Raw genomic sequence first — 19,684 nt, 5'->3', positions numbered from 1 at the left:
GATGAGTGCAGCTCCAACAACACTCAAGAAGCTCGACACCATCCAGGACAAAGTAGCCCGCTTGATTGGTACCCCATCCACCACCCTAAACATTCACTCCCTTCACCACCGGCGCACCGTGGCTGCAGTGTGTACCATCCACAGGATGCACTGCAGCAACTCGCCAAGGCTTCTTCGACAGCACCTCCCAAACCCACGACCTCTACCACCTAGAAGGACAAGAGCAGCAGGTACATGGGGACAACACCACCTGCACGTTCCCCTCCGAGTCACACACCATCCCGACTTGGAAATATATCGGCCATTCCTTCATCGTCGCTGGGTCAAAATCCTGGAACTCCCTTCCTAACGGCACTGTGGGAGAACCTTCACCACACGGACTGCAGCGGTTCAAGAAGGCGGCTCACCACCACCTTCTCAAGGGGCAATTAGGGATGGGCAATAAATGCCGGCCTCGCCAGCGACGCCCACATCCCGTGAACGAATAAAAAAAAAGTATTGTGTCCAGTTCTGGGCACCGCACTTCAGGGAAGATGTGAAGGCCTTAGAGAGGGTGCAGAGGAGATTTACTAGAATGGTTCCAGGGATGAGGGACTGTAGTTACGTGGAGAGACCGGAGAAGCTGGGGTTGTCCTCCTTGGAGCAGAGACGGTCGCGAGGAGATTTGATCGAGGGGTTCAAATTCTAGACAGTCTAGACAGAGCAGATGGAGAGAAACTGTTCCCATTGGCAGAAGGGTCGAGAACCAGAGGACGTCGATTTAAGGTGATTGGCACAAAAACCAAAGGGGACTTGAGGAAAGTCGAGTGGTTAGGATCTGGAATGCGCTGCCCGAGGGGGAGGTGGAGGGAGATTCAATTATGGCCTTCGAAGGGGAACTGGATAAGTACTTGAAAGGAAGAAAAATTTGCAGGGCTACGGGGAAAGGGCGGGGAAGCGGGACTAGGTGCATTGCTCTTGCATCGAGCCGGCACGGACTCGGCGGGCCGGACAACCTTTCTACGATTCGACGTTCCAACAGTCCTACGTCCCCGCGCCGCGAACCGTTACCTTTGCAGCTCATCCGGGCCACGTCCAGGTAAGTCTTCCCTTCCAAAGCTTCGACCACCAGGGCCACTGCGCTGGAGGTCTTTGAGGGGGAGTTCCAAGTGCGGGTCTCGCTGATCAACCGTCGCAGGGATTTGGAGCAGTTGTAGCTTGTTGGTCGTACCAGCGTGTCGACGCCCAAGGCCTGCAGAGTGAGATCGATCAGAAGTCCACGGGTTTTGGTGTCATACTTTAATGCTCTACCTTGCCCTGATAAAGAAAAGCCTCCCTGATTCAACAGTACCTTTATCGACCTCAGAATGTCCCAAAGCACCTCACGGCCAATGAAGTGCGGGCGTTGTCGTAACGTAGGGTAACGCGGCCGCCAGTGTGCGCACAGCAAGATCCCACAAACACGCTAATGACCAGGTCATCTGTGCTTTATCAGTGAATTTGGTTGAGGGGTGAATATTGGGGCCCAGGACACCGGGGAGGACTCCCCCCTGCTCTTTTAACGTCTCATCCGAAAGACGGCACCTCCGACAGTGCGGCGCTCCCTCAGTACCGACCCTCCGACAGTGCGGCGCTCCCTCAGTACTGCCCCTCCGACAGTGCGGCGCTCCCTCAGTACTGACCCTCCGACAGTGCGGCGCTCCCTCAGTACCGACCCTCCGACAGTGCGGCGCTCCCTCAGTACCGACCCTCCGACAGTGCGGCGCTCCCTCAGTGCTGACCCTCCGACAGTGCGGCGCTCCCTCAGTACCGACCCTCCGACAGTGCGGCGCTCCCTCAGTACCGACCCTCCGACAGTGCGGCGCTCCCTCAGTACCGACCCTCCGACAGTGCGGCGCTCCCTCAGTACCGACCCTCCGACAGTGCGGCGCTCCCTCAGTACCGACCCTCCGACAGTGCGGCGCTCCCTCAGTACCGACCCTCCGACAGTGCGGCGCTCCCTCAGTACCGACCCTCCGACAGTGCGGCGCTCCCTCAGTACCGACCCTCCGACAGTGCGGCGCTCCCTCAGTACCGACCCTCCGACAGTGCGTCACTCCCTCAGTACCGACCCTCCGACAGTGCGGCGCTCCCTCAGTACTGACCCTCCGACAGTGCGGCGCTCCCTCAGTACTGACCCTCCGACAGTGCGGCGCTCCCTCAGTACCGACCCTCCGACAGTGCGGCGCTCCCTCAGTACCGACCCTCCGACAGTGCGGCGCTCCCTCAGTACTGACCCTGAATGGCCTCCTCCTGTTCCTATAACAGGCCCGAGGGGCTGAATGGGCCTCCTCCTGCTCCTATAACAGGCCCGAGGGGCTGAATGGGCCTCCTCCTGCTCCTATAACAGGCCCGAGGGGCTGAATGGCCTCCTCCTGTTCCTACGTTCTCTGATTTTCAACTCTACCCCTCTAGAAATGAACCCCACACTGGAGTTGGACACTCGGTGGGCTCCATGTCTCACATAAATAGTCCCCCTCGTGTTACCTGGATACCGAGCGTCGTGTTTACGATGCCCCCAAAAGAGCCGTCAATCTTCAGCCTCTGCAGTAGGCCTTTCACTGAAAACTCCAGTGCCACAAATAACTTGGTTCTGAAAGGCTTGTACAGAGTCGTTGAGCGAAACAGGCAGGTCAAGGCGAGGACAGAAACGCTACTGGTTTCTGAAAGAGAGTTCGGGATGTTAAAACAAACTCGGCGAAGGCCGCCCGCCTCCCCCACTCCGTGACGACGCCCGCCTCCGCCCCCTGCCTCGTCCGTCCCCTCGTCACCTCCAGACTCCCCTCTTCCGATGCTCTCCCTGTCCGGCGACGCCTCGATTTTAAAATTCTCCACCCTCGTGTTCAAATCCCCTCCATGGCCCCTCGCCCTAATCTCCGCAGCCTCCTCCAGCCCCTCCGAGATCTCGGCCCTCCTCCAATTCCGGCCTCTTGCCCATCCCGCCCCCGATTCCCATCGCTCCACCATTGGCGGCCGTGCCTTCAGCTGCCTGGGGCCCTGCTCTCTGGAATTCCCTCCCTAAACCTCTCCGCCTCTCTCTCTCCTCCTCCTTTAAGACGCTCCTTAAAACCTCCCTCTTTGGCCAAGGTTTGGATCACCTGTCCTAATATCTCCTTATGTGTCTCGGTGTTAAATTCTGTTTGATAAACGCTCCTGTAAAGCGCCCTGGGACGTTTTGCTACGTCAAAGGTGCTATATAAATGAAAATTGTAGTTTGTACACTAGAAATACACGAGAGTGTTGCCCGGGATAGATCTCCGATGAACAGGAAAAAGCAAGCTAAGGGAAGATAAACAAGGAACAGTGGAGATCCAAAGAGATTTAGGGGATCCATGTCGACAGATCACTAGGGGTCAGATACAACAAATAATCACAAAGGCTAATGGGACGTTAGCCTTTATAACGAGAGGGCCAGAACATAAAGGGGAGTTTCTGCTACAGCGATACAGAGCCCTGGTTAGACCACATCTGGAGTATGGTGTACGGTTCCGGGCACCGCACCTTCGAGGGGAGATACCGGCCTCGGAGGGAGTGCTCTGCAGATTCCCCAGAACGTTACCAGGACTCCAAGTGTTGGATTATGAGGAGAGGGTCCATAAACCAGGCTTGTATTCCCGGGAATATCGAAGGTTAAGGGGGTGATTTGATTGGGGTTTTTAGGATTTGGAAAGGAATTGATAGGGTCGAGAGAGAGAGAGAGAGAAACTTTCTCCGCTGGTCGGGGGAGCCTGGGACAAGGGGGAAGACCCTTAAAACCAGAGCTGGGCCGTTCAGGAGAGGAGTTTGAGAGACATTTCTTCACACAAAGGGTGGGAGATGTGTGGAACTCCCTCCCACTAAAAGCAGTCGATGTTAGCTCAATTCATCATTCCACATCGGAGATCGATAGATTTTTGCTAGCTCAAGGGAGATGGAGCCTAGGGTGGTGGAGGGAGATGGGAGAGAGATCAGCCCTGATCTCATCGAATGGCGGAACAGGCTCGAAGGGGCTGAATGGGCCTCCTCCTGTTCCTATAACAGGCTCGAGGGGCTGAATGGGCCTCCTCCTGTTCCTATAACAGGCTCTAGGGGGCTGAATGGGCCTCCTCCTGTTCCTATAACAGGCTCGAGGGGGGCTGAATGGGCCTCCTCCTGTTCCTATAACAGGCTCGAGGGGGGCTGAATGGGCCTCCTCCTGTTCCTATAACAGGCTCGAGGGGCTGAATGGCCTCCTCCTGTTCCTATAACAGGCTCGAGGGGGGCTGAATGGGCCTCCTCCTGTTCCTATAACAGGCTCGAGGGGCTGAATGGCCTCCTCCTGTTCCTATAACAGGCTCGAGGGGTTGAATGGGCCTCCTCCTGTTCCTATAACAGGCTCGAGGGGCTGAATGGGCCTCCTCCTGTCCCTGTGCGACAGGCTCGAGGGGCTGAATGGCCTCCTCCCATTCCTATAACAGGCTCGAGGGGGGCTGAATGGGCCTCCTCCTGTTCCTATAACAGGCTCGAGGGGGGCTGAATGGGCCTCCTCCTGTTCCTATAACAGGCTCGAGGGGGGCTGAATGGGCCTCCTCCTGTTCCTATAACAGGCTCGAGGGGCTGAATGGCCTCCTCCTGTTCCTATAACAGGCTCGAGGGGGGCTGAATGGGCCTCCTCCTGTTCCTATAACAGGCTCGAGGGGCTGAATGGCCTCCTCCTGTTCCTATAACAGGCTCGAGGGGCTGAATGGGCCTCCTCCTGTTCCTATAACAGGCTCGAGGGGGCTGAATGGGCCTCCTCCTGTTCCTATAACAGGCTCGAGGGGCTGAATGGGCCTCCTCCTGTTCCTATAACAGGCTCGAGGGGCTGAATGGGCCTCCTCCTGTTCCTATAACAGGCTCGAGGGGCTGAATGGGCCTCCTCCTGTTCCTATAACAGGCTCGAGGGGGGCTGAATGGGCCTCCTCCTGTTCCTATAACAGGCTCGAGGGGCTGAATGGGCCTCCTCCTGTTCCTATAACAGGCTCGAGGGGCTGAATGGCCTCCTCCTGTTCCTATAACAGGCTCGAGGGGGGCTGAATGGGCCTCCTCCTGTTCCTATAACAGGCTCGAGGGGCTGAATGGGCCTCCTCCTGTCCCTGTGCGACAGGCTCGAGGGGCTGAATGGCCTCCTCCTGTTCCTATAACAGGCTCGAGGGGCTGAATGGGCCTCCTCCTGTTCCTATAACAGGCTCGAGGGGCTGAATGGGCCTCCTCCTGTTCCTGTGTAACAGGCTCGAGGGGGCTGAATGGGCCTCCTCCTGTTCCTATAACAGGCTCGAGGGGGGCTGAACGGGCCTCCTCCTGTCCCTGTGCGACAGGCTCGAGGGGCTGAACGGGCCTCCTCCTGTCCCTGTGCGACAGGCTCGAGGGGCTGAATGGCGGAATTAATACTAACAGTGATCAATCACAGTCCCTTCTGATTGACCCTTTGATAAAAGCTGCGTCCTGAGATGTCCACCGTCAATCACCAAGGCGGAGGGACCTTCAGAGGGCTGGTCAGTGACCCTCAGTGACCCCGAGACCTACAGCCCATCCCATAACGCCAGTCTAGACTCCCAGTCCAGCCATCGCAACCTTACACTGATAGAATCGCAGGATGACCTTGCCCCAGAAGGAGGCCATTCAGCCCACTGTGCCCTGTGCTGGCTCTTTGAACAACCTCTCCAATTGGTTCCCCCTGCTCTTTCCCCATCGCCCGGCAAATTGTTTCTGCTTCAAATAGTTACCCATTCCCCTTTCGAAAGTTGAGAATCAGGTCTCAAAATGTACACACTTTGATAAAGTTGGGTTGAAACCATCTCAAGACCCTCGGGCTTTTTTACTTTGCAGAAAGCATTCGTCTGGTCACACCACCGATGAAATCGTATCTCACTAATCTGTTTAACAATCAAGGTGCCATCTATAAGGAATTTAACGCCTGACCTGGACTGCCCGCTCTGCTTGCTGACACTTTATCCCAAGTGTTTGCTTGGCAAACTAACAGTTAACTACCAGTTAACTACCAGTTAACAAGCTCACCAAAAGAGAAATGCCTTCCATATGGATACTGATAATAGAGGATTTCATCAACAAATCTTTCCACCGTGTAGGAGGGAATTTGCTTATTTTCGAGGCACAGGGCGAGGATAGCCATGGATATATTCAGGAGGATTCCATTGGTGTCTACAATTAAACAAAATCGGTTAACTCCTGGTCTAAGGGATACAACTGAAAAGCAGAGAAGTTATGTTCAACTTGGATAGAACCTCGGTTAGTCCATACTTGGAGCACTGTGCACAGTTCTGGTCTCCATATCACACTTGGAGCACTGTGCACAGTTCTGGTCTCCATATCACACTGGGAGCACTGTGCACAGTTCTGGTCTCCATATCACACTGGGAGCACTGTGCACAGTTCTGGTCTCCATATCACACTGGGAGCACTGTGCACATTTCTGGTCTCCATATCACACTGGGAGCACTGTGCACAGTTCTGGTCTCCATATCACACTGGGAGCACTGTGTACAGTTCTGGTCTCCATATCACACTTGGAGCACTGTGCACAGTTCTGGTCTCCATATCACACTGGGAGCACTGAGCACAGTTCTGGTCTCCATATCACACTGGGAGCACTGTGTACAGTTCTGGTCTCCATATCACACTTGGAGCACTGTGCACAGTTCTGGTCTCCATATCACACTTGGAGCACTGAGCACAGTTCTGGTCTCCATATCACACTGGGAGCACTGTGCACAGTTCTGGTCTCCATATCACACTTGGAGCACTGTGCACAGTTCTGGTCTCCATATCACACTGGGAGCACTGTGTACAGTTCTGGTCTCCATATCACACTGGGAGCACTGTGTACAGTTCTGATCTCCATATCACACTGGGAGCACTGTGCACAGTTCTGGTCTCCATATCACACTTGGAGCACTGTGCACAGTTCTGGTCTCCATATCACACTTGGAGCACTGTGTACAGTTCTGATCTCCATATCACACTGGGAGCACTGTGCACAGTTCTGGTCTCCATATCACACTTGGAGCATTGTGCACAGTTCTGGTCTCCATATCACACTGGGAGCACTGTGCACAGTTCTGGTCTCCATATCACACTGGGAGCACTGTGCACAGTTCTGGTCTCCATATCACACTTGGAGCACTGTGCACAGTTCTGGTCTCCATATCACACTGGGAGCACTGTGCACAGTTCTGGTCTCCATATACCTTGGTTTGACCGCACTTGGAACACTGTGCACAGTTCTGGTCTCCATATACCTTGGTTAGACCACACTTGGAGCACTGTGCACAGTTCTGGTCTCCATATACCTCGGTTAGACCACACTGGGAGTACTGTGCAGAGTTCTGGTCTCCATATCACACTGGGAGCACTGTGAACAGTTCTGGTCTCCATATCACACTTGGAGCACTGTGCACAGTTCTGGTCTCCATATCACACTGGGAGCACTGTGCACAGTTCTGGTCTCCAGATCACACTTGGAGCACTGTGCACAGTTCTGGTCTCCATATCACACTTGGAGCACTGTGCACAGTTCTGGTCTCCATATCACACTGGGAGCACTGTGCACAGTTCTCATCTCCATATCACACTGGGAGCACTGTGCACAGTTCTAGTCTCCATATCACACTGGGAGCACTGTGCACAGTTCTGGTCTCCATATCACACTTGGAGCACTGTGTACAGTTCTGGTCTCCATATCACACTTGGAGCACTGTGCACAGTTCTGATCTCCATATCACACTGGGAGCACTGTGCACAGTTCTGGTCTCCGTATCACACTTGGTGCACTGTGCACAGTTCTGGTCTCCATATCACACTGGGAGCACTGTGCACAGTTCTGGTCTCCATATCACACTGGGAGCACTGTGCACAGTTCTGGTCTCCATATCACACTGGGAGCACTGTGCACAGTTCTGGTCTCCATATCACACTGGGAGCACTGTGCACAGTTCTGGTCTCCATATCACACTGGGAGCACTGTGCACAGTTCTGGTCTCCAGATCACACTGGGAGCACTGTGCACAGTTCTGGTCTCCATATCACACTTGGAGCACTGTGCACAGTTCTGGTCTCCATATCACACTGGGAGCACTGTGCACAGTTCTGGTCTCCATATCACACTGGGAGCACTGTGCACAGTTCTGGTCTCCATATCGCACTTGGAGCACTGTGCACAGTTCTGGTCTCCCTATCACACTGGGAGCACTGTGCATAGTTCTGGTCTCCATATACCTTGGTTAGACCACACTTGGAGCACTGAGCACAGTTCTGGTCTCCATATACCTTGGTTAGACCACACTTGGAGCACTGTGCACAGTTCTGGTCTCCCTATCACACTTGGAGCACTGTGCACAGTTCTGATCTCCATATCACACTTGGAGCACTGTGCAAAGTTCTGGTCTCCATATCACACTTGGAGCACTGTGCACAGTTCTGGTCTCCATATACCTTGGTTAGACCACACTTGGAGCACTGTGTACAGTTCTGGTCTCCATATCACACTTGGAGCACTGTGCACAGTTCTGGTCTCCATATCACACTGGAAGCACTGTGCACAGTTCTGGTCTTCATATCACACTGGGAGCACTGTGCACAGTTCTGGTCTCCATATCACACTTGGAGCACTGTGCACAGTTCTGGTCTTCATATCACACTGGGAGCACTGTGCACAGTTCTGGTCTCCATATCACACTTGGAGCACTGTGCACAGTTCTGGTCTCCATATCACACTGGGAGCACTGTGCACAGTTCTGGTCTCCATATCACACTTGTAGCACTGTGCACAGTTCTGGTCTCCAGATCACACTGGGAGCACTGTGCACAGTTCTGGTCTCCATATCACACTGGGAGCACTGTGCACAGTTCTGGTCTCCATATCACACTGGGAGCACTGTGCACAGTTCTGGTCTCCATATCACATTTGGAGCACTGTGCACAGTTCTGGTCTCCAGATCACACTGGGAGCACTGTGCACAGTTCTGGTCTCCATATCACACTGGAAGCACTGTGCACAGTTCTGGTCTCCAGATCACACTGGGAGCACTGTGCACAGTTCTGGTCTCCATATCACACTGGGAGCACTGTGCACAGTTCTGGTCTCCAGATCACACTGGGAGCACTGTGCACAGTTCTGGTCTCCAGATCACACTGGGAGCACTGTGCACAGTTCTGGTCTCCATATCACACTGGGAGCACTGTGCACAGTTCTGGTCTCCAGATCACACTGGGAGCACTGTGCACAGTTCTGGTCTCCAGATCACACTGGGAGCACTGTGCACAGTTCTGGTCTCCATATCACACACTTGGAGTTTTTTTTTATTCATTCATGGGATGTGGGCGTCGCTGGCGAGGCCGGCATTTATTGCCCATCCCTAATTGCCCCTTGAGAAGGTGGTGGTGAGCCGCCTTCTTGAACCGCTGCAGTCCGTGTGGTGAAGGTTCTCCCACAGTGCTGTTAGGAAGGGAGTTCCAGGATTTTGACCCAGCGACGATGAAGGAACGGCCGATATATTTCCAAGTCGGGATGGTGTGTGACTCGGAGGGGGACGTGCAGGTGGTGTTGTCCCCATGTACCTGCTGCCCTTGTCCTTCTAGGTGGTAGAGGTCGCGGGTTTGGGAGGTGCTGTCGAAGAAGCCTTGGCGAGTTGCTGCAGTGCATCCTGTGGATGGTGCACGCTGCAGCCACAGTGCGCCGGTGGTGAAGGGAGTGAATGTTTAGGGTGGTGGATGGGGTGCCAATCAAGCGGGCTGCTTTGTCCTGGATGGTGTCGAGCTTCTCGAGTGTTGTTGGAGCTGCACTCATCCAGGCAAGTGGAGAGTATTCCATCACACTCCTGACTTGTGCCTTGTAGATGGTGGAAAGGCTTTGGGGAGTCAGGAGGTGAGTCACTCGCCACAGAATACCCAGCCTCTGACCTGCTCTTGTAGCCACAGTATTTATATGGCTGGTACAGTTAAGTTTCTGGTCAATGGTGACCCCCAGGATGTTAATGGTGGGGGACTCGGTGATGGTAATGCCGTTGAATGTCAAGGGGAGATGGTTAGACTCTCTCTTTTTGGAGATGGTCATTGCCTGTGCACAGTTCTGGTCTCCTGGAGAAGATGCAATGCACTCTCAGGCTTGGTCCTGATTTCAAACTTTTAATCCAATCGATGGAGTTGTCTAAACCACAAATATAGAATCATAGACTCACACGGCATAGAAAGAGGCCGCTCGGCCCGTCGGGCCTGTGCCAGCTCGCTGAACGAGCTCTCCAATCAGTCCCAATCTTTCCCCCCGTCGCCCTGTAAATTTTCCCCCTTCGAGTATCTCTCCGATTCCTCCCTTTTGAAAGTTATTATTGAATCTGTTCCCACCGCCCTTTCAGGCAGCGAATTCCAGATCATCGCGACTCACTGCATAAAAATACGTTCTCCTCATCTCCCCCTCGTTCCCCGATTATCTTCAATCTGCGTCCTCTGGTTCCCCGACCCTCCTGGAAACAGTCTCTCCTTATTTGCTCGATCAAAACCGAGTAAGAAGCTTACCGTCATTAAAAGAGGAAATAAAATATCCTGGTGACATTTCGGAACTTTTGATGTTGTTATACGACAGCGTTTCTGAAGAAATAGAACAGTGAATTCATCAGGGGAGTTTTGCAATCACAAAAGACGAGTGCTAAAGCAGGACAGGGAGTGACTTTAACCGAATCTGCCTGTCGGGAAGCTGATGGGAGGTCAAAGAGGGAGGTTTTAAGGAGCGTCTTAAAGGAGGAGAGAGAGGCGGAGAGGTTTAGGGAGGGAATTCCAGAGCTCAGGGCCCCAGGCAGCTGAAGGCACGGCCGCCAATGGTGGAGCGATGGGAATCGGGGGGATGGACAAGAGGGCGGAATTGGAGGAGCGCAGAGATCTGGGAGGGTTGGAGGAGGTTAGAGAGATAGGGAGGGGCGAGGGGCCATGGAGGGGATTTGGACACGAGCTTTGGCTGAGCTGGAGTTTACGGAGGGTGGGAGATGGGAGGCCGGCCAGGAGAGCGTTGGAATAGTGGAGTCTGGAGGTGACCAAGGCACGGACGAGGGTTTCGGCAGCAGGCGGGCGGAGGCGGGCGATGTTACGGAGGCGGGCGTGGGCGGCCGGCCAGGAGGCATTGCATCGCAAAGCTACGTCAACGGTCACAACGCCGCCTGCCACGCTGCAGAGAACGGCCGACAGAGAGAGAGAGAGAGAGAGAGAGAGGGCGAGGGACAAGCCCCTGGAGATACCGACCGAGGCTTTTCATTTCCTCCTTGAGTTTGCCATCAAGTTGGAGAATCAGATCGATGGATGAGCCTTCGCTGCTGATGTTTCCAGGATTACCGCAGGCCGATCGGACAGCGAGAGAGTAGAGGGCCATCTCGGAGAGAGTCAGGTTTTCACCTGCAAGGTCGAGGGAGAGGGGAAACCATTAGCGATGTCTCGGCTACGGTCACCCCAAATATTTCGATCGAGGAGATAAGGAGGGGCTGTTTTCACACGTGGAGAAACTGGCCACTGGAAACACTCTCTCCTTTCAAAGAGCCAGCACAGGCATGATGGGCCGAGTGGCCTCCTTCTGTGCTGTGTGATTCTACGGACAAGCCCCCTTCCCGGCCTGCGATTGGTGGTCTGTTGAAAACGAATGGGCAGCAGAGCATGGGGTGGGAACGTGCTGAGGCGCTGTTTCAGACGCAGGTCATTAAGGCCATAAAAAAGGCAAATCAAGACCTGGGGTTCATTTCGAGAGGGACAGAATTGAAAAGTTATGTTAAACTTGAAACGAACCTGGGTTAGACCACACTTGGAGCACTGTGCACAGTTCTGGTCTCCATATACCTTGGTGAGACCACACTTGGAGCACTGTGCACAGTTCTGGTCTCCATATACCTTGGTTGGACCACACTTGGAGCACTGTGCACAGTTCTGGTCTCCATATACCTTGGTTGGACCACACTTGGAACACTGTGCACAGCTCTGGTCTCCATATACCTTGGTTAGACCGCACTTGGAGCACTGTGCACAGTTCTGGTCTCCATATACCTTGGTTAGACCACACTTGGAGCACTGTGCACAGTTCTGGTCTCCATATACCTTGGTTAGACCGCACTTGGAGCACTGAGCACAGTTCTGGTCTCCATATACCTTGGTTAGACCACACTTGGAGCACTGTGCACAGTTCTGGTCTCCATATACCTTGGTTAGACCGCACTTGGAGCACTGTGCACAGTTCTGGTCTCCATATACCTTGGTTAGACCACACTTGGAGCACTGTGCACAGTTCTGGTCTCCATATACCTTGGTTGGACCACACTTGGAGCACTGTGCACAGTTCTGGTCTCCATATCACACTTGGAGCACTGTGCACAGTTCTGGTCTCCATATCACACTTGGAACACTGTGCACAGTTCTGGTCTCCATATACCTTGGTTAGACCACACTGGGAGCACTGTGCACAGTTCTGGTCTCCATATCACACTTGGAGCACTGTGCACAGTTCTGGTCTCCATATCACACTGGGAGCACTGTGTACAGTTCTGGTCTCCATATCACACTGGGAGCACTGTGCACAGTTCTGGTCTCCATATCACACTAGGAGCACTGAGCACAGTTCTGGTCTCCATATCACACTGGGAGCACTGTGCACAGTTCTGGTCTCCATATCACACTTGGAGCACTGTGCACAGTTCTGGTCTCCATATCACACTGGGAGCACTGTGCACAGTTCTGGTCTCCATATCACACTGGGAGCACTGTGCACAGTTCTGGTCTCCATATCACACTGGGAGCACTGTGCACAGTTCTGGTCTCCATATCGCACTGGGAGCACTGTGCACAGTTCTGGTCTCCATATCACACTGGGAGCACTGTGCACAGTTCTGGTCTCCATATCACACTGGGAGCACTGTGCACAGTTCTGGTCTCCATATCACACTGGGAGCACTGTGCACAGTTCTGGTCTCCATATCACACTGGGAGCACTGTGCACAATTCTGGTCTCCATATTATAAAAAGGATATAGAGGAATTGGAGATCATTATCCTGAGCTAAGCTATAATGACAGGGCGGGAATCACATCAATATGAGTGATGGACTTCCTATAACCAGTGACTGCAGACACTATCTGTGATAATAAACTCTCAGATACTTTCTCCCATTTGTGTACAAGAGCCAAACGAGCAACAGGAGGAGGCCCATTCAGCCCCTCGAGCCTGTTACACAGGAACAGGAGGAGGCCATTCAGCCCCTCGAGCCTGTTACACAGGAACAGGAGGAGGCCCATTCAGCCCCTCGAGCCTGTTACACAGGAACAGGAGGAGGCCATTCAGCCCCTCGAGCCTCTTACACAGGAACAGGAGGAGGCCATTCAGCCCCCCTCGAGCCTGTTACACAGGAACAGGAGGAGGCCCATTCAGCCCCTCGAGCCTGTTACACAGGAACAGGAGGAGGCCATTCAGCCCCTCGAGCCTGTTACACAGGAACAGGAGGAGGCCCATTCAGCCCCTCGAGCCTGTTACACAGGAACAGGAGGAGGCCCATTCAGCCCCCCTCGAGCCTGTTACACAGGAACAGGAGGAGGCCATTCAGCCCCTCGAGCCTGTTACACAGGAACAGGAGGAGGCCCATTCAGCCCCCCTCGAGCCTGTTACACAGGAACAGGAGGAGGCCATTCAGCCCCTCGAGCCTGTTACACAGGAACAGGAGGAGGCCATTCAGCCCCTCGAGCCTGTTACACAGGAACAGGAGGAGGCCCATTCAGCCCCTCGAGCCTGTTACACAGGAACAGGAGGAGGCCATTCAGCCCCTCGAGCCTGTTACACAGGAACAGGAGGAGGCCCATTCAGCCCCCCTCGAGCCTGTTACACAGGAACAGGAGGAGGCCCATTCAGCCCCTCGAGCCTGTTACACAGGAACAGGAGGAGGCCCATTCAGCCCCCCTCGAGCCTGTTACACAGGAACAGGAGGAGGCCATTCAGCCCCTCGAGCCTGTTACACAGGAACAGGAGGAGGCCCATTCAGCCCCCCTCGAGCCTGTTACACAGGAACAGGAGGAGGCCCATTCAGCCCCTCTCGAGCCTGTTGCACAGGAACAGGAGGAGGCCCATTCAGCCCCTCGAGCCTGTTACACAGGAACAGGAGGAGGCCCATTCAGCCCCCCCTCGAGCCTGTTACACAGGAACAGGAGGAGGCCCATTCAGCCCCCCTCGAGCCTGTTACACAGGAACAGGAGGAGGCCCATTCAGCCCCTCGAGCCTGTTACACAGGAACAGGAGGAGGCCCATTCAGCCCCTCGAGCCTGTTACACAGGAACAGGAGGAGGCCCATTCAGCCCCTCTCGAGCCTGTTACACAGGCACAGGAGGAGGCCCATTCAGCCCCCCTCGAGCCTGTTACACAGGAACAGGAGGAGGCCATTCAGCCCCTCGAGCCTGTTACACAGGAACAGGAGGAGGCCCATTCAGCATGCTTCTTGCACGCTGCGAATTCCATGTAATACAACCCAAAGTTGTCCGTTTCACCCGAAGCCCCCCTCCGCCACCCATCCCCAAAGTTAAGACGGCTCCGCCCCGCCAAAGTTCTCCACTGTTGACCAACCTGCCTGCGTTTTCTGGAGGAGAGTTTGGACCAGTCGTTGAAAGAGATGGTTTTCAACGCCTGCGTCGTGGGATCGGGCCAATCGAAGGGCGATGAAGATGCGGGGGTCAGGAGCGCAGGAGATGTTGGCCACGGCCTGGTACAAAACTTCCAGAAGTGAACGCTCCACGTCGCTCTCCGAGTCAGGGATAGCTGGAAACGATGGTGAAAGGTCAGAGCGAACTGGGGACAAAATGGCAGGGCCATTTATAACCCTTTCAACTCGGTCTCTATTCCCCCGATATCCCCTTTACACTCTCTCTCTATTCCCCCGATATCCCCTTTACACTCTCTCTCTATTCCCCGATATCCCCTTTACACTCTCTCTCTATTCCCCCGATATCCCCTTTACACTCTCTCTCTATTCCCCCGATATCCCCTTTACACTCTCTCTCTATTCCCCGATATCCCCTTTACACTCTCTCTCTATTCCCCCGATATCCCCTTTACACTCTCTCTCTATTCCCCCGATATCCCCTTTACACTCTGTCTCTATTCCCCCGATATCCCCTTTACACTCTCTCTCTATTCCCCTGATATCCCCTTTACACTCTCTCTCTATTCCCCGATATCCCCTTTACATTCTCTCTCTATTCCCCGATATCCCCTTTACACTCTCTCTCTATTCCCCCGATATCCCCTTTACACTCTCTCTCTATTCCCCGATATCCCCTTTACACTCTCACTCTATTCCCCCGATATCCCCTTTACACTCTCTCTCTATTCCCCCGATATCCCCTTTACACTCTCTCTCTATTCCCCGATATCCCCTTTACAATCTCTCTCTAATCCCCGATATCCCCTTTACACTCTCTCTCTATTCCCCGATATCCCCTTTACACTCTCTCTCTATTCCCCGATATCCCCTTTACACTCTCTCTCTATTCCCCGATATCCCCTTTACACTCTCTCTCTATTCCCCGATATCCCCTTTACAATCTCTCTCTAATCCCCGATATCCCCTTTACACTCTCTCTCTATTCCCCGATATCCCCTTTACACTCTCTCTCTATTCCCCCGATATCCCCTTTACACTCTCTCTCTATTCCCCTGATATCCCCTTTACACTCTCTCTCTATTCCCCTGATATCCCCTTTACACTCTCTCTCTATTCCCCGATATCCCCTTTACACTCTCTCTCTATTCCCCGATATCCCCTTTACACTCTCTCTCTATTCCCCCGATATCCCCTTTACACTCTCTCTCTATTCCCCGATATCCCCTTTACACTCTCTCTCTATTCCCCGATATCCCCTTTACACTCTCTCTCTATTCCCCGATATCCCCTTTACACTCTCTCTCTATTCCCCCGATATCCCCTTTACACTCTCTCTCTATTCCCCGATATCCCCTTTACACTCTCTCTCTATTCCCCGATATCCCCTTTACACTCTCTCTCTATTCCCTGATATCCCCTTTACACTCTCTCTCTATTCCCCCGATATCCCCTTTACACTCTCTCTCTCATCCCCCGATATCCCCTTTACACTCTCTCTCTATTCCCCGATATCCCCTTTACACTCTCTCTCTATTCCCCGATATGCCCTTTACACTCTCTCTCTATTCCCCCGATATCCCCTTTACACTCTCTCTCTATTCCCCGATATCCCCTTTACACTCTCTCTCTATTCCCCCGATATCCCCTTTACACTCTCTCTCTATTCACCCGATATCCCCTTTACACTCTCTCTCTATTCCCCGATATCCCCTTTACACTCTCTCTCTATTCCCCGATATCCCCTTTACACTCTCTCTCTAATCCCCGATATCCCCTTTACACTCTCTCTCTATTCCCCCGATATCCCCTTTACACTCTCTCTCTATTCCCCCGATATCCCCTTTACACTCTCTCTCTATTCCCCCGATATCCCCTTTACACTCTCTCTCTATTCCCCGATATCCCCTTTACACTCTCTCTCTATTCCCCGATATCCCCTTTACACTCTCTCTCTATTCCCCGATATCCGCTTTACACTCTCTCTCTATTCCCCCGATATCCCCTTTACACTCTCTCTCTATTCCCCGATATCCCCTTTACACTCTCTCTCTATTCCCCGATATCCCCTTTACACTCTCTCTCTATTCCCCGATATCCCCTTTACACTCTCTCTCTATTCCCTGATATCCCCTTCACACTCTCTCTGTATTCCCCCGATATCCCCTTTACACTCTCTCTCTATTCCCCGATATCCCCTTTACACTCTCTCTATTCCCCGATATCCCCTTTACACTCTCTCTCTATTCCCCCGATATCCCCTTTACACTCTCTCTCTATTCCCCGATATCCCCTTTACACTCTCTCTCTATTCCCCGATATCCCCTTAACACTCTCTCTATTCCCCCGATATCCCCTTTACACTCTCTCTCTATTCCCCGATATCCCCTTTACACTCTCTCTCTATTCCCCCGATATCCCCTTTACACTCTCTCTCTATTCCCCGATATCCCCTTTACACTCTCTCTCTATTCCCCGATATCCCCTTTACACTCTCTCTCTATTCCCCGATATCCCCTTTACACTCTCTCTCTATTCCCCCGATATCCCCTTTACACTCTCTCTCTATTCCCCGATATCCCCTTTACACTCTCTCTCTATTCCCCGATATCCCCTTTACACTCTCTCTCTATTCCCTGATATCCCCTTTACACTCTCTCTCTATTCCCCGATATCCCCTTTACACTCTCTCTCTATTCCCCCGATATCCCCTTTACACTCTCTCTCTATTCCCCGATATCCCCTTTACACTCTCTCTCTATTCCCTGATATCCCCTTTACACTCTCTCTCTATTCCCCCGATATCCCCTTTACACTCTCTCTCTATTCCCCGATATCCCCTTTACACTCTCCCTCTATTCCCCTGATATCCCCTTTACACTCTCTCTCTATTCCCCGATATCCCCTTTACACTCTCCCTCTATTCCCCTGATATCCCCTTTACACTCTCTCTATATTCCCCTGATATCCCCTTTACACTCTCTCTCTATTCTCCGATATCCCCTTTACACTCCCTCTCTATTCTCCGATATCCCCTTTACACTCTCTCTCTATTCCCCCGATATCCCCTTTACACTCTCTCTCTATTGCCCGATATCCCCTTTACACTCTCTCTCTATTCCCCCGATATACCCTTTACACTCTCTCTCTATTCCCCGATATCCCCTTTACACTCTCTCTCTCTATTCCCTGATATCCCCTTTACACTCTCTCTCTATTCCCCCGATATACCCTTTACACTCTCTCTCTATTCCCCCGATATCCCCTTTACACTCTCTCTCTATTCCCCGATATCCCCTTTACACTCTCTCTCTATTCCCCCGATATCCCCTTTACACTCTCTCTCTATTCCCCCGATATCCCCTTTACACTCTCTCTCTATTCCCCCAATATCCGCTTTACACTCTCTCTCTATTCCCCGATATCCCCTTTACACTCTCTCTCTATTCCCCGATATCCCCTTTACACTCTCTCTCTATTCCCCGATATCCCCTTTACACTCTCTCTCTATTCCCCCGATATCCCCTTTACACTCTCTCTCTATTCCCCGATATCCCCTTTACACTCTCTCTCTATTCCCCGATATCCCCTTTACACTCTCTCTCTATTCCCCCGATATCCCCTTTACATTCTCTCTCTATTCCCCGATATCCCCTTTACACTCTCTCGCTATTCCCCCGATATCCCCTTTACACTCTCTCTCTCTATTCCCCTGATATCCCCTTTACACTCTCTCTCTATTCCCCGATATCCCCTTTACACTCTCTCTCTATTCCCCGATATCCCCTTTACACTCTCTCTCTATTCCCCGATATCCCCTTTGCACTCTCTCTCTCTCTATTCCCCGATATCCCCTTTACACTCTCTCTCTATTCCCCCGATATCCCCTTTACACTCTCTCTCTATTCCCCCGATATCCCCTTTACACTCTCTCTCTATTCCCCGATATCCCCTTTACACTCTGTCTCTATTCCCCGATATCCCCTTTACACTCTCTCTCTATTCCCCGATATCCCCTTTACACTCTCTCTCTCTATTCCCCCGATATCCACTTTACACTCTCTCTCTATTCCCCCGATATCCCCTTTACACTCTCTCTCTATTCCCCCGATATCCCCTTTACACTCTCTCTCTATTCCCCGATATCCCCTTTACACTCTCTCTCTATTCCCCCGATATCCCCTTTACACTCTCTCTATTCCCCGATATCCCCTTTACACTCTCTCTCTATTCCCCCGATATCCCCTTTACACTCTCTCTCTATTCCCCGATATCCCCTTTACACTCTCTCTCTATTCCCCCGATATCCCCTTTACACTCTCTCTCTATTCCCCCGATATCCCCTTTACATTCTCTCTCTATTCCCCGATATCCCCTTTACACTCTCTCTCTATTCCCCCGATATCCCCTTTACACTCTCTCTCTATTCCCCGATATCCCCTTTACACTCTCTCTCTATTCCCCCGATATCCCCTTTACACTCTCTCTCTATTCCCCGATATCCCCTTTACACTCTCTCTCTATTCCCCGATATCCCCTTTACACTCTCTCTCTATTCCCCGATATCCCCTTTACACTCTCTCTCTATTCCCCCGATATCCCCTTTACACTCTCTCTCTATTCCCCCGATATCCCCTTTACACTCTCCCTCTATTCCCCCGATATCCCCTTTACATTCTCTCTCTATTCCCCGATATCCCCTTTACACTCTCTCTCTATTCCCCCGATATCCCCTTTGCACTCTCTCTCTATTCCCCGATATCCCCTTTACAATCTCTCTCTATTCCCCCGATATCCCCTTTACACTCTCTCTCTATTCCCCGATATCCCCTTTGCACTCTCTCTCTATTCCCCCGATATCCCCTTTACACTCTCTCTCTATTCCCCGATATCCCCTTTACATTCTCTCTCTATTCCCCCGATATCCCCTTTACACTCTCTCTCTATTCCCCCGATATCCCCTTTACACTCTCTCTCTATTCCCCGATATCCCCTTTACACTCTCTCTCCATTCCCCGATATCCCCTTTACACTCTCTCTCTATTCC

This window comes from Heptranchias perlo, unplaced genomic scaffold (assembly GCF_035084215.1).
Source record: "Heptranchias perlo isolate sHepPer1 unplaced genomic scaffold, sHepPer1.hap1 HAP1_SCAFFOLD_325, whole genome shotgun sequence".
NCBI lineage: Eukaryota > Metazoa > Chordata > Chondrichthyes > Hexanchiformes > Hexanchidae > Heptranchias > Heptranchias perlo.
Note: the sequence above shows the minus strand (reverse complement) of the source record.